Source organism: Hypanus sabinus, chromosome 4, assembly GCF_030144855.1.
Source record: "Hypanus sabinus isolate sHypSab1 chromosome 4, sHypSab1.hap1, whole genome shotgun sequence".
NCBI lineage: Eukaryota > Metazoa > Chordata > Chondrichthyes > Myliobatiformes > Dasyatidae > Hypanus > Hypanus sabinus.
Genome location: NC_082709.1, coordinates 6,708,943 through 6,724,857, shown reverse-complemented (window position 1 = coordinate 6,724,857; position 15,915 = coordinate 6,708,943).

Sequence of the window (15,915 nt, the reverse complement as noted above, 5' to 3'; positions counted from 1 at the left end):
TATGTGATTGAGTGGGTTCTCTCCCTGGGTCATAGAGTCCAGTCTCATTTTGTGCTTCTTGCAATAAAAACAATTGTTGAGCTAAGCAAGCTTCTCTCATCTGTCATCCTGGACCGAATACTCGCCATGTTGATGTCAGGAATGGGATCAGAAATTGATGGCAAGATTAAAGAGCTACAATGTTGGTTGGGGAGTAAGTTGAGGGCCCGAGCAATATGCCTCCCCTGCATCCCTGGGTCGGCTTCCCGAAGACGGGACATCGGCCTGGATGGAGAACCTGGGAACCCCAACGGAGCAATCGTACACCGGCTCCCCAACACAGTGGAGGTCATAACCTGCCTCCCTCGTGGCCCGAACCTGGGAATCCGAGACACCACAGCCATGGGAGGGTGGCCAACATGGCAGGCACCACTGACAACACCAGAGCAAGAGGAAAACCAATGAGCCTCAGCCATTTGTGCTACGACCACCCCAAAGCTTCCCAAATACAATGGTGCCTACTGTCAGGAGCCCTAACTGGCGCAAGTCCAACTACTGCATGACAGAATGGGTAGAGCCCCACTGAGACAGGGGTGTGCCTTGCCCTGGTGCTGGAAAGGGAGCTCTGTGGGCCCTCCTCGACCTAATGCCAGTTGAGCTGTGTGATAACCGTGCTCTCATAGTGGCATTTTGGGCAGAGGCCATTGGGGGAAGCAATGAAGGAAGAATGGGCAGCAGGCAATGCCGTGTGGAAGAAAGCCTGGGGGCGTTCACAGCAGATCTCAGCCACCGCGCTCAGCTCAGCCACCCCCGATTCTTTCTCGCGGCCCAAGAAGAGCTTGCCCTCCATGCTTCTGTTAAGGTGCTGGTGCCAGAGTACCCTCGACACTGTGCTTATCTGACATCACCATTATCGCTGGACGAGGCGCTGGCTGAAGCAATTTTAGCTCCCCAATGCCTTGCCTCCCCAGTGTCTCCCTGCACACCGTGAGCTTGTGCTGGTGTCACCGAGGCAGAGGAGGAAACTGACAGGGAGGAGCCCGTGAGACAGGTCTACCCAGCGCCATGCTGGCCTCATCGCGTGCCGCAGAGCGATCTCTGCTGCCGGTGTGGTAAGGCAGGCCACATAGCCTGGGACTGCCCTGCATCAACACCGTGCCACAGCGCAACACAGCCATCAGGAAATGCCAGGCGGGTAGCATAGCCCAAGGCCTCCAGCAGAATCCCTCTGTTGTTGCCCCTGCAGGTAGGCTGTTTGGGTGAACAGTAAGGCTTATACGTGGACTGTGTGGTGGAGGGCATCAGATGCCGTGTGTTGGTGGACAGGAGGTCAGCCATCACTGTCCCCGCCAACCTGGACCTGGGTGGACAACGACGACAGTCCAGGTGGCTACCGTCACTAGTGACTGTGTGGCGATGGGAGAGAAGAGGGTGCTGCTCATCGCACTGGGGGGAGAACACGGTGGAGCACAAGGTGCGGCTGGCTGACACCTGGGACTGCAGCTTCATTGGGCTCGACCTGCTGTCCCACTGGGGGGCCCATGTGTATGCACCAGGACATTACTCTACCTCAGCGCTGAAGTCGTGGCTCTCCGGCAGGGCAGCTCCGGGAGGTGAACCCGGGGGGTGCAGCGACAACCACCACCTGTCTCACAGTGGCCCTCCGCAGCAGCCCAACGCAACACCGTGGATCCAGGGGCAAACAGCGGTGGCGACGCTTCAGGTGGCAACCAGCCACGAGGCAGAACTCTCCACCATTGACCAGCAGCTGGGTAGTGAGCAGGTGAGCGACCCCAGGTAGGCCCGAGAGAGGGGTCGGCTGAGTGTGGGAAGGCAACTGGGGCTCTCCACCCCGAGTCCAGAGACCAAAACCTTATACTCTCAATGGGGCATGCCGGAGAGGCGTTACAATTTGCTGCTCTGGCAGAGGCATTTTTCCATTGACAGCACACATCTCCTGCAGCCAGCGGTCCCCGAGGGGCTCTGTACCACGGTGCTGGGGTTGGTGTACAGGCTGGGGGAGGCTGGCCATTTCAGGGTCACAGAGACATTGGGCAGACTGCGTAAGTACTTCTATTGTACAGGCAGGACATGGAGCTGCAATGCTTGCACATCCCAGAAGGGACCAAGCTGCCAATCCAGGGCACAATGCAGCAGCACCTGGTGGGGGCCCCAGTATGGGTCTACTGGTTCACCCAGAAGAAACCATCCCCCAAGCTTAGAATCCATTGGAGGGGGCTTGAGCACATCTCTGATATGGTACACAGGGTACAGGTGCCTGAGCACTGTATCAGCCCTTGGCCACCACTGGCCCCGCGAGGCGGAAGGAAGGAAGTGACACTCCAGCTGCCATGCCTCTTGCCTCACCAACCAGTGTCTCCCATGGGGTGCGGCTACAGACATCCCACGGGGCTAAGGCTGGTGGTGTCGACCACCACTGGGACTTCTGGACCTGGTTATGGGCTCCAGGTTTGCCGGGGATGGCTGATTCCTCAGGGGTCGTGGTTGGCAGCCCACCCTCGCGTTGCTAATGGCCGGCGCTATTTATTGTTCTTGTTTTAAAATGCTTTTGTGGGATTCTGGTGGGACATTCAAGTTCATTTATTGTTACATTTTAGCTTGGGTTATACAGTCATTCATATGTGTGTGTGTGAGACTGTGACCGGAGTGTGTAATAATCACCTCTCTCATCTGGCTGTGACTGAGTGGGTTCTCTCCTCGGGTCTTAGTGCCAGATCTGTTTTATGCTTGTTGCAATAAAACTGGCCGTTTCTCTCATCTGTCAATATGGACCAAATGCTTGCCACAATATATATGTGCGATATGTATGTGTTATATAGGGAGGGGTCGCAGCTCTGGTGAAGGAGCTTGTTGTGTCCATTCTGGGACAGCTCACTCACCTTTGGTCCGCAATGGACACTCAGCTCTCGGCTGTGGCTCCAAGTAGCTGCTTGTATGTGACAGCGGCCACACCCCGGTACACCACTTCGACAGGCGGGGGTGGCCGATGACACCGTAGCCCGGTGAGATGGGGATATGTCTAGCATGTGAAGTCAGCTCTGGCGGTTTGGGCAGATGAGATCTACAGTGAAATCCAACGGCTAGGAAGGTGGTGGTGGAAAGCAAATGGCATGACAAGACAGGGAGGACACCATCATCGCCACTGCAACTAAGGGAAAATGGTTGAAGTACTGGGAAACATGTACTTTTTTAACCCAGCAAGAACCCACAAATAGCAATGCGATAAAAGTGAATTCAATAAAATGGTTACTTGGTGATGTTTGCAGTGAAATAAATGTACGTTAGAACAGCAAAGGAATTCCCGAGCTCTTCCATGAATAATATTACATGATAAGCCCACCTGTATTTTTAATTCATTTTGCATGCAGTTCTGATTACCCTCCGCTGTAGGAAGGATCTTGAGGCTTTGGATGCCTGGAGTGATAATAGAGGCAAATACAGTAGAGGCTTTTAAGAGGTGCTTGGAAGGCACCTGAATGAAAGGGTGTGGACATGGTGTAGGTAGGAGAGATTGGTGTTTAGGAGTTTCTGATTGGCTTGTTAGCTGGCTGGGCACAACACTGTGGGCCACATGGCCTGTTCTGTGCTGTGCTCTTCTATGTTCTGTTTTCATCTGCCCTGTTTAATTAGGCCTGAACGAAACATTAGTCCAGTTCACAATGATTTTAAGGACTAAACTGAAAGTAAAGGTAAAGTTGAATGAAATGGAACCTGCTTTAAAAGGCTTGGCTTGCAAAGCGTTGGAAGGTCTATGACTTGTCATGCCTGGTGTGATTATAGATTTCACACAGGTGTTCGTCACGCAGTGTAAGTGGCAGCTGTTTCACAGCTTGCCTTCAAACACATGTGGTCTACATTCAAAGCACATCGTCCCCATAGCCCAGTCAAATTCCTCACGTTATGCAATGCACATTCAAAAGTAAGATATTAACAATAATCTCATTGGTATGAGCTAATATGTCAACCAATAATCTTTACACAGTATTACTTTTCCTTGTTTAACATACAGCTGTACTGTTGCCACATTGTCAACTTCTTGTCATTTTGTTTTAACAAAGAAGATTTAGTAAGTAGAAATATACCTGAATTGTTTTATCTTTAATTCTTAAATACACTTTCAGAACTGAAGCCAGTTTATGGTTGAATTATCTATTACCAAGGCAATTTATAGGAAGTCACCAGATAGTATTCTGTACACATCCTGCTATTTCCTTGCAATACTGGGATCATCTCACTGGATCTCTGAGAAGCATACAGTGACCATGTCTCTATGGTGACAGGAGGCATACAAGGGTGAATAGATCAGCTGGTTGAGAGGCAACATAACAATCTTGCACTTAACATCAGTAAGACCAAAGAATTGATTGTGGATTTCAGGAATGGGAGGATGAGGGAAAATACATTAGTCCTCATCGAGGGATCAGCAGTGGAAAGGGTGAGCAGTTCCAAGCTCCTGGGTGTCTCTCTGAGGATCTATCCTGGGCCCAACATATTGATGTAATTACAAAGAAGGCATGGCAGTAGCTATATTTCATTAGGAGTTTGTGGAGATTTGGTCTGTCACCAAAGACTTTCACAAATTTCTACAGATGTACCGTGGAGAGCATTCTAACTGGTTGCATCACCATCTGGTATACAGGGGTCATTGCACAGGATCAGAAAAAGCTGCAGAAAGTTGCAAACCCAGCCATTTCCATCATGGGCTCTAGGCCCCCCGGCATTGAGGACATCTTCAAAAGGCGATGCCTCAAAATTCAGATTCAGATTCAGTTTATTGTCATTTAGAAACCACAAATGCAATGCAGTTAAAAAATGAGACAACATTCCTCCAGAATGATATCACAAAAGCATATGACAAAACATACTACACCAGAAAATCCACATAACATTTGGCAATCCCCAATCCAGAGTCCGGAGAGGCTGCTGCGTATTAATATCGCGTTACCATCTTAAAATGTGGCATCCATCATTAAGTTCTCCCATCACCCAGGACATGCCCTCTTCTCATTGCCACCATCAAGGAGGGATGTACAGGAGCTTGAAGAAACACACTCAACATTTTAGGAACAGCTTCTTTTCCACCACCATCAGATTTCTGAATGGACACTATCTCACTATTTTTGTCTCCTTTTTAGATCTCTTTTGCACTACTTATTGAATTTATTTTATATATGTATTTCTTCTTGTAATGTGTAGTTTTTTATGTATTGCAATGTACTGCTGCAACAAAATAATATATTTCACTACAGTAGCTAGGGTGCCTAAGGCCTTTGCACAGTACTACAATAATTTTATGTATTGTACTTACTGTTGCTTCTGCTGCAGAAAAAACAAATTTCATGACATACGTGAGTGATGATATACCTGATTCTGATATGGGTCTCTATTGTGCATTGTGAATAGGAAGGGGACAGAGAGAGGGGGAATGATGATTGGGAAAAGGGGGAGAGAAAAGGGAGTGGAGAGCACCAGACAGACATTCTGTAGTGATCAATAAACCAATTGTTTGGAATCAAATAACCTTGACTGGTGTCTCAGGGCTGGTTCCACACCACCTTCCTTCCTCTCCGCCCCAGGTACTCCTTCTGTTCTATTTGTATATATATATATACACATACATACAGTATAAATGCCTAAGACTTTTGCATAGTATGCCACTGACATTCATTCAGAAGCATAATAATTATCTTGCATCACTGTTAGTCTTGGGAAACTATTTACAAATAGTTATTATTTTATCAAAAATTTTATAAATTATTTTATCAAAAACTATTATTAAATGCTGAGGTGCTATTGTAAAGTAAGTATGCACCAGATCTTCCAAGTGGCTTTTGGAATATATCTTCATCTAAATGTAATTTTATACAATTCTTCATCATGGATTTTTTTTAATGAAATTTGAATGAGAGGCTTCATTTGTAAAAAAACCATTTTCTTACGTGTGGAAAAATTCTGATTTGCACATATAATGTACTTTAGGGAATATTTATAGCCATCTCAGTCATACTTGGTGCTTGTTCAGTGAATGGAACAGACACAGTTGCTTCTGACAATATTCCAAACTCTTAGGTAGAAATAGTCCAGCAACCATTTTATCTTAACTCTACCATTAAGAACAGAAGTTTACTTTGTTCAAATTAAACTGCCCAAGTCTCATGGATGCTTCACAGGAACACCAGTCCAGAGGACCTACTATGGTAAAGTATGAAAATGTATTCAATATTTCTGACAGTTTATATGATAGTATCAGAAAACAAATATGAAGGCATTTGTCTATTGATAAGAAAAACAAAGGATAATTGAAGGTCCTTCAGCCTACTGCCTGTTACGCCATTGGCAGTTAGAGCAGTAATGAAGGTCCTCTATTTCCTGTGGTGGTCCGGGCTTCCTTCGTCAGTTCCCAGTGGAGACTCGGGAATACTGTCACATTCAGATGTTCATTACTGTTTCTGTAACAATTTTGTTTTGCCAGTGAGGGTTAATAACTCTGAGCTGAACCCCCACACCCCTGGGTGGGGCCTCTACACTTTGATCTGTTTGGCATGCGTGACCCTACCAAGAGCCCTGACTCCAGCCAACAAAGCTCTCCAGGTTATTGAGGCACGCAGGCTCCCAAACCATGACAAGGTGGTGGTCCTCTTGGAGGAAGGTCATCCAGCAATGTTAATTTATTACTGCTATCTGTTTTAGCCTACTGATTGCTACAATCTTATTCTCACAGCTCAACACGTACAAAAGCTGGATGAACTCAGCAGGTCGGGCAGCATCCGTTGAAATGAGCAGTCAACGTTTCGGGCCGAGACCCTTCATCCAGCTTTTGTACGTGTTGATTTGACCACAGTATCTGCAGTGTACTTTGTGTTTGTGTTTATTCTCACAGCTACCTGGAATATACCACTTCCCGCACTGTTACTTGCAAAAATGCTGTCTCCTTCTCTCCATTCTTCTGTCTCCACTGCACCTGCTCTCAGGATGAGGCTTTTCATTTCAGAACTATGGAGATGTTCTCTTTCATCAAAGAAACGGGCTTCCCTTCCTCCAGAACTATATTTCCCTCATTCGCATCTCTTTCATTTCGCGCACGTCTACCCTCACTGCATCCTCCCACCACTCCATCAGGGATAAGGTTCCGTTTGTCCTCACCTATCACCCCAGAAGCCTCCGCATCCAGCACAAAATTCTCTGTAGCTTCTGCTATCTCCAACCGGATCCCACCACCAAGCACATCTTTCCCTCCCCTCCACTTTCCATTTACTGTGCCGATCACTCCATTCATCTCCCTCCAGGTACTGAACCTTGCAAGTGGAACAGGTGCCAGACCTACCCCTACACCTCTTCCCTCTTCCCTCACTATCATTCAGAGCCCCAAATAGTCCTTCCCGGTGAGGCGACACTTTACCTGTGGGTCTGTTGGGGTCACCTGGTGCTCCCGGTGTGGGCATCTGTATATCAGTGAGACCCAATGAAGATTGGGAAACTGCTTTGCCGAGTACCTATGGTTCATTCACCAGAAAAAGTGGGATCTCCCAGTGACCACCTATTTCAATTCTGCTTCCCATTCTCATTCTAACATGTCAATCCACGTCCCCCTCCACTGCTGCGATGAGGCCACATCCAGGTTGGAGCAGCAACACTTTATATTCCGTCTGGGTAGCCTCCACCTGATGGCATGAACATCGATTTCTTGAACTTCTGGGAATGCCCCCACCCACTTTCACCATTTCCCTCCCTCACCTTATCTCTTTAGCCGCCCATCACCTCCCGATAGTGCTCATCCTCCTTCCCTTTCTTCCATGGCCTTCTGTCCTCTCCCATCAAATTCCCCCCTTCTACAGCCCTTTATTTCTTTCACCGATCGACTTCCCAGCTCCTTACTTCACCCTTCCCCCTCTCCCAGTTTCACCTATCACCTATTACCTTGTGTTTCCTCCTCCCCTCCCCCCACCTTTTTAATCTGACCTCATCTTTTTTTCTCCAGTCCCGATGAAGGGTCTAGGCCTGAAGCTACGATTGTTTACTCTTTTCCATTGATGCTGCTTGGCCTGTTGAGTTCCTCCTGCGTTTTGTGTGTGTTGCTACAATCTTATATTCTGTGGTTGACTTTCAAAACAACCAGCTATAGACTGAATATTTCCTTAAATGTTGTAGTATCCTGTTCTGAACATTGCAGTATCCTGTTCTGACTGTTGCTGTATCCTGTTCCAATTGTTGCAGTGTTCTGTTCTGACTGTTGTCATATCCTGTTCCAATTGTTGCAGTGTTCTGTTCTGACTGTTGTCATATCCTGTTCCAATTGTTGCAGTGTTCTGTTCTGACTGTTGCTGTATCCTGTTCCAATTGTTGCAGTGTTCTGTTCTGACTGTTGCTGTATCCTGTTCCAATTGTTGCAGTATCCTGTTCTGACTGTTGCTGTATCCTGTTCCAATTGTTGCAGTGTTCTGTTCTGACTGTTGCTGTATCCTGTTCCAATTGTTGCAGTATCCTGTTCTGACCATTGCTGTATCCTGTTCCAATTGTTGCAGTGTTCTGTTCTGACTGTTGTTGTATCCTGTTCCAATTGTTGCAGTGTTCTGTTCTGACTGTTGCTGTATCCTGTTCCAATTGTTGCAGTGTTCTGTTCTGACTGTTGCTGTATCCTGTTCCAATTGTTGCAATGTTCTGTTCTGACTGTTGCTGTATCCTGTTCCAATTGTTGCAGTATCCTGTTCTGACTGTTGCTGTATCCTGTTCCAATTGTTGCAGTGTTCTGTTCTGACTGTTGCTGTATCCTGTTCCAATTGTTGCAGTGTTCTGTTCTGACTGTTGCTGTATCCTGTTCCAATTGTTGCAATGTTCTGTTCTGACTGTTGCTGTATCCTGTTCCAATTGTTGCAGTATCCTGTTCTGACTGTTGCTGTATCCTGTTCCAATTGTTGCAGTGTTCTGTTCTGACTGTTGCTGTATCCTGTTCCAATTGTTGCAGTGTTCTGTTCTGACTGTTGCTGTATCCTGTTCCAATTGTTGCAGTGTTCTGTTCTGACTGTTGCTGTATCCTGTTCCAATTGTTGCAGTGTTCTGTTCTGACTGTTGCTGTATCCTGTTCCAATTGTTGCAGTGTTCTGTTCTGACTGTTGTCATATCCTGTTCCAATTGTTGCAGTGTTCTGTTCTGACTGTTGCTGTATCCTGTTCCAATTGTTGCAGTATCCTGTTCTGACTGTTGCTGTATCCTGTTGTCTGCTTCCCCATTTTATTCCAATATGTTTTTAAGCTTTGGGTTCAGATGGAATGCTGACAATTGTCTTTCTTCGATTGGAATAGAGATGTGAGGCTAGGAATCAACATTCTAATGAGTTTGTTTCTGAGAGCCCTACTTGCTTTCTTGGAAGTTTGTGCCACATCAATAGTGCTCTGTGGAGTGTATGTAATGTTTCAGTATTATTTGAGTAATATTGTAAATATCCAGCCGCTGTCAGTAAGGAGTTTGTATGTTCTCCCTCTAATTGTGTGTGTTTCCTCTGATTGCTTCAGTTTCCTCCCACAGTCCAAAGACATACTGGTTGGTAGGCTGATTGGTCATTGTAGATTGTCATATATTAACCAAGGGTTATAAGACCATAAGATACAGGAGCAGAAATGGATCATTTGGCCCTTCATGTCTGCTCTGCAATTTCATCACTGTTGATCCATTTCCCTCTCAGCCCCAAACTCCTGCCTTTTCCATGTATTCCTTCATGCCCTGAATAATCAAGAATTTATCAATCTCTGCCTTAAATATACCCAATGACTTGGCCACACCTGTGGCAATGAATTCCATAGATTCATCTCCATTCTAAATGGATGTTCTATTCTGAGGCTATGTCCTCTAGTCTTAGACTTCGCCATCATAGGAAGCATCTCTTCCTACGAATCTGATCAGGTGTCAGGTCTCTCAGTAAGAGAGCATTTTGCAGATGGTGATCACAATTCTATCTCCTTTACCATAGCACTGGAGAGGGATAGAAGCAGACAAGTTAGAAAAACATTTAATTGGAGTAAGGGGAAATATGAAGCTATCAGGCGGGAACTTGAAAGTATAAATAGGGAGCAGATGTTCTCAGGGAAACGTATGGCAGAAATGTGGCAAACGTTCAGGGGATATTTGCATGGTATTCTGCATAGGTACATTCCAATGAGACAGGGAAAGGATGGTAGGGTGCAGGAACCATCGTGTACAAAGGCTGTTGAAAATCTAGTCAAGAAGAAAAGAAAAGCTTGCAAAAGGTTCAAAAAACTAGGTAATGATAGAGATCCAGAAAATTATAAGGCTAGCAGGAAGGAGCTTAAGAATAAAATTAGGAGAGCCAGAAGGGGCCATGAGAAGGCCTTGGTGGACAGGATTAAGGAAAACACCAAGGCATTCTACAAGTATGTGAAGAGCAAGAGGATAAGATGTGAGAGAATAGGACAATCAAGTGTGACAGTGGAAAAGTGTGTATGGAATCGGACGAGGTAGCGGAGGTACTTAATGAATACTTTGCTTCAGTATTCACTATGGAAAAGGACCTTGGTGATTGTAGAGATGTCTTACAATGGACTAAAAAGCTTGAGCATATAGATGTTAAGAAAGAAGATGTGCTGCATCTTTTGAAAAGCATCAAGTTGGATAGGTCGCTTGGACCGGATGAGATATACCCCAGGCTACTGTGGGAGGCAAGGGAGGAGATTGCTGAGCCTCTGAAAATGATCTTTGCATTGTCAATGGGGAAGGGAGAGGTTCCGGAGGATTGGAGGGTTGCAGATATTGTTCCCTTATTCAAGAAAGGGAGTAGAAATAGTCTTGGAAGTTATAGACCAGTGAGTCTTACTTCAGTGGTTAGTAAGTTGATGGAGAAGATCCTGAGAGGCAGGATTTATGAACATTTGGAGAGGTATACTATGATTAGGAATAGTCAGCATAGCTTTGTCAAAGGCATCTTGTACCTTACGAGTCTGATTGAATTTTTTGAGGATGTGATTAAACACTTTGATGAAGGTAGAGCAGTAGACAAAGTGTATATGGGTTTCAGCAAGGCCTATGATAAGGTACCCGATGCAAAGGTTATTGAGAAAGTAAGGAGGCATGGGATCCAAGGGGACATTGTATTGTGGATCCAGAATTGGCTTGCCCACAGAAGGCAAAGAGTGGTTGTAGATGGGTCATATTCTGCATGGAGATCAGTGACCAGTGGTGTGCCTCAGGGATCTGTTCTGTGACCCCTTCTCTTCATGATTTTTATAAATGATCTGGATGAGGAAGTGGAGGGATGGGTTAGTAAATTTGCAATGATTCAAAATTCGGGGTGTTTTAAATAGTGTGGAGGATTGTCAGAGGTTACAGTGGGACATCAATAGGATGCAAAACTGGGCAGATGGCGTTCAATCCAGATAAGTATGAAGTGGTTCATTTTGGTAGGACAAATATGATGGCAGAATATAGTATTGTTGGTAAGACTCTTGGCAGTGTGGAGGATCAGGGGCATCTTGGAGTCTAAGTCCATTGGACACTCAAAGCAGCTAAGCAGATTGACTCTGTGGTTAAGAAGGCATACGGTAAATTGGCCTTAATCAACTGTGGGATTCAGTTCAAGATCCAAGAGGTAACGTTACAGCTATATAGACCCTGGTCAGACCCCACCTGGAGTACTGTGCTCAGTTCAGGTCACCTCACAACAGGTAGGATGTGGAAACTATAGAATGGGTGCAGAGGAGATTTACATGGATGTTGCCTGAATTGTGGAGAATGCCTTGTGAGAATAGGTTGAATGAACTTGGACTTTTCTCCTTGGAGCGACGGAGGATGAGAGGAGACCTGATAGAGATGTATAAGATGATGAGAGGCATTGATCATGTGGATAGTCAGAGGCTTTTTCCCAGGACTGAAATGGATAGCATGAGAGGGCACAGTTTTAAGGTGCTTAGAAGGAGGCACAGAGGAGATGTCAGGATAAGTTTTTATGGAGAAAGCATTGAATTCGTGGAATGGGTTGCCAGCGACGGTGGTGGAGGCAGATACGATAGGGTCTTTTAAGAGACTCCTGAATAGGTACATGGAGCTTAGAAAAATAGAGGGCTATAGATAACCCTAGGTAATTTCTAAAGTAAGTACCTATTTGGCACAGCATTGTGGGCTGAAGGACCTGTATTGTGCTGTAGGTTTTCTATGTTTCAATGTTTCTAAGTTCCTGTCAAACCTGGTTACTGTGCTCCACCTCTTGAACTCATTGTGACTGATTGGGAAGAAATGGCAATCACCATAGCAGTGTGAGGTGGTTTTACAAAGAACAAAGGAAGTGGTGATGTCAGTCACTGTACATTATGGCCCAGACTGGCCAGTGAATCTTGTCTGTGATGTCTCACCTTATGGTATAGGTGCAGTAAGGTTACATATTTTGAGGGATTGAGGCAGATGCCTCATACCCTTTGCACCATGTTCCCTTACCACTATACGGAAAAATTGCACATGGATTGATAGGAAGCTCTTGAATCTGGTTTGAAGTGCACCGCATTTCAACCAATACCTGTCTGGGAGAGGGTTTGCCCTTGTTACTGATCACCAATCTCTAGTGTACGTTTTTAATCCATAGATGGGTGTTTTACTAACACCAGCAGCACAAATGCAGAGATGGAAATATGTCAAGAGGGCTTTGAAAGAGGAGCTAGATGAGATTGTGGAGACATTAGTAAAGATCTTTCAAGCATTACCAGTTTCTGGAATGGAGAACTGTATTAAATTGGCTATGTCACTCCACTGTTTAAGAAAGGAGAGAGGCAGAAGACAGGAAATCACAGGCCAATTGACCTGACTTCAGTGATGGGGAAGATGTTGGAGTTCATTTTTAAGGACGAGGTTTCAGCTTACTTGGAGGCACATGATAAAATGGGCCAAATTCAGTGTAGCTTCATTAATGAAAAATCTTGCCTGAAAAATTTGTTGGAATTCTTTGAAGAAATAACATCCAGGATAGTCAATGGAGAATCAATGGATATTGTGTACTTGTGTTTTCAGAAGGCCTTTGACAAGGTGCCACAAATAGGGCTGCTTAACAAGATAAGAGCCATGGTATTATAGGAGAGGCATAGGATAATGGCATGGATAGAGGATTGGATGATTGGCAGGAAGCAATAAATGGGAAGAATGGAACCTTTTCTGATTGGCTGGGTGACAAGCAGTGTTCCGTACTGCTCAATGTTCGGAGCAGTGCTTTTTTATGCTGTATGTCAATGATCTGGATGAAAATGAAGAATGGAAATTAACAGGAATTTCTTTAGCCAGAGGGTGGTGAATCTGTGGAATTCATTTAAACAGGTGTCTATGGAGGCTAAGTCATTTGATGTATTTTAGGTGGTGGGTGATGTTCTTGATTAGTTGGGGTGTTTATTGGAGAAGGCAGGAGAATGGGGTTGAGAAGGAAAATGGATCACACATAGTAAAATGGTGAAGCAGACCTGAAGGTCCAAATCGCCTAATTCTGATCCTATCTCTTACTGTAATTTCCAGGCAGATTTGATTGAGCAGTTGGGGAGGGTTTAAACTAATTTGCAGGAGGGTGGGAACTGGAGTGAAGGGACTCAGAATAGGATGGATGGTCAAGAAGTAAAGATAGTGTGCAGTCAGACTGTCAGGAAGGGCAGGCAGGTGATGGGACGAAATTGCAGCCAGCAGGGTGAATGTCAATACATTAGGGATGTGTAATCCTAAAAGATAGCAAACATAGTACTCAAAGTATGATATCTCAATGCACAAAGTATAAGAAATAAGGTGGATGGTCTTGTGGCACTTTTACAGGTTGTCGGGTGTGATGTTGTGGCTGAAGCATGGTTGTAGTTGGGAGCTGAATGTCCAAGATTACATGTTGTATTGGAGGGATAGGAAGGCAGGCAAAGGGGATGGCATGGCTCTGCTGGAAAAGAATGGCAGCAGCAAATCATTAGAAAGATGTGACATAGGATCGGATGATATTGAGTCCTTGTGGGTTGAGTTAAGAAACTGCAAGGGTAAAAGGACCCTGATGGCTGTGATATATAGGCCTCCAAACAGTATTTGTGGACCACAGATTACTACAGGAAATAGAAAGGGCGTGTCAAAGGGGCGATGTTATGATAGTCATGGGAGATTTCAACATGTAGGTAGATTGGGAAAATTGGGTTGGCAATGGGCCCCAAGTGAGTAAATTGGTTGATTGCTTAAGAGATGGCTTTTTGGAGCAGTTTGTTGTTGAATCTACAGGGGGAGCAGTTATACTGGACTGAGTGTTATGTAATGAACTGGAGGCAATTAGGGAGCTTAAATTAAAGGAGCCCTTAGGAGTCAGTGACCACAATATGATTCAGTTCAACTTGACATTTGAGAGGGAGGAAGCAAAGTCTGATGTAGCAGTATTTCAGTTGAGTAAAGGAAATTGCAGTAATATGAGAGAGGAGATAGCCAAAGTAAATTGAAAGGAGATGCTGACAAGAATGACAGCAGAGAGCGATAGTTTGAGTTTCTGGGGAAAATAAGGAAGGTGCCAGATAGATTTATTTCCAAAAACAAAGAAATATTGAAAATGTAAAGTGGTACAACCGTGGCTGACAAGGGAAGTCAAAGCTAATGTAAAAACAAAAGAGAGGGCATACAACAAGGTTAAAATTAGCGGAAGTTAGAGGATTGGAAGCTTTTAAAAACCTACAAAGAGCAACTAAAAGAATCATTAGGAAGGAAAAGATGGAATATGAAAGCAAGCTAGCAAACAATATCAAAGTGGATAGAAAAAGCTTTTTCAAGTATTTAAAAAATAAGAGAAAGACTGGACATAGGACCATTAGAAAATGAGGGGACAAGAAGATGGCTGATGAACTAAATGAGTATTTTGTATCAGTCCTCACTGTGGAAGACCCAAGCAGTATCAGGTGTTGAAGGGTGTGAGGGAAGAGAAGTGGGTGCAGTTACTATTACAAGGAAGAAGTTGCTCAAAAAGCTGAAAGACCTAAAGATGAAGTGCACCATAGGGTTCTGAAAGAGCTAGTGATAGAGATTGTGGAGGCATTAGAAATGATTTTTCAAGAATCATTGGACTGGAACATGGTTCCAGAAGGATGGAAAATTTCAAGTGTCACTCCACTCTTTAAGAAATGAGGGAAGTAGCAGAAAGGAAATTATAGACCAGTTAGCCTGACCTCTGTGGTTGGAAAGATGTTGGAGTCAATTATTAAGGATGAGATTATAGAATACTTGGTGATACAGGACAAGATAAGACAAAACGAGCATGGTTTCCCTAAAGAAAAATCTTGCCTAACAAACTTGTCAGAATTCTTTGAGGAGATTATAAGTAGGATAGATAAAGGGATTTTTATCTGTATTTTTATTTGGGTTTTTAGAAGGTCTTTGACAAGGTGCCACAGAAGAGGCTGCTTACAAAGTTAAGAGCCCATGGTATTACAGGAAAGTTACTGGCATGGTTGCAGCATTGACTGATTGGTAGGAGGCAGTAAGTAGGAATTAAAGGATCTTTTTCTGGTTGGCTGCCAGTGACTAGAGGCGTTCCGCAGGGGTCAGTGTTGGGACTGCTTCTTTTTATGCTGTATATCAATTACTTAGATGATGGAATAGATGGCTTTGATGCCAAGTTTACAGATGATATGAAGGTTGGTGGAGGGGCAGGTAGTGTTGAGGAAACAGGAAGACTGCAGAAAGACTTACACAGGTTTGGAGAATGAGCAAAAAAGTGACAAATGAAATGCAATGTTGGGAAATGCATGGTCATGCACTTTGGTGGAAGAAAAAAATGTGCAAACTATTTTCTAAACGGAGAAAAAATGTAAAACTCTGAGTCTTTTGGAGTCCTTGTGCAGAACACTCTAAAGGTTACCTTGCAGGGTAAGTCCGTGGTGAGGAAGGGAAATGCAATCTTAGCATTAATTTCTAGAGGTCTAGAAT